This window comes from Cebus imitator, unplaced genomic scaffold, assembly GCF_001604975.1.
Source record: "Cebus imitator isolate Cc_AM_T3 unplaced genomic scaffold, Cebus_imitator-1.0 Scaffold133, whole genome shotgun sequence".
Taxonomy (NCBI): Eukaryota; Metazoa; Chordata; class Mammalia; order Primates; family Cebidae; genus Cebus; species Cebus imitator.
In genome coordinates, this window is record NW_016107448.1 from 1,442,916 (window position 1) to 1,443,535 (window position 620).

Genomic DNA, 620 nt, shown 5'->3' on the forward strand with positions numbered 1-620 from the left:
CTGTATTTGTTTTGGCTCTGTTCTACTATTTGGGATATTTTTGATACCTCTCAGTCCTTTACTATAATTCTTCCAAATGCATATTCCTGATACAATTTATTAATGTATAGAAATTTTGTAACTTAATCATTTAATATTGTTACAAATAGTCAAGTACTAGCTCTGAGAATAAAAAATGCACCACAAATGTGAGTACCTTGTTAAAACATAATAACAGATATATCCACCATTAATAAATGCATTAAATTGGGTAGCAGAGAAGTTTCTTATATCACAACCTGAAATATGTATGTCATAATGCACAGTTCTGTGTTTTGCATCATAGAAAATAGACTTTTGAAAATTCAAAAGGGACATGTCCAAAAGAAGCATTCTTTTGTATTCTACCCTCTTGCCATGATATCCTGTTATGGCCAGCTTCATCCATGATTTCATGTGTCTGCATCCATGATTTCATGTGTCTGCAGCCATACACTACAAACCTCATCATTTCCTTGCAAGGAGTCATTCTCTTTGATGTTAATCCCTGATGTGACAGCTTATTAAAAGTATTATTTTAATTATTAAATGTACTTTTAAAATTGCAACCTAAATTTTTCAGAAGATTTATTCATTTATGA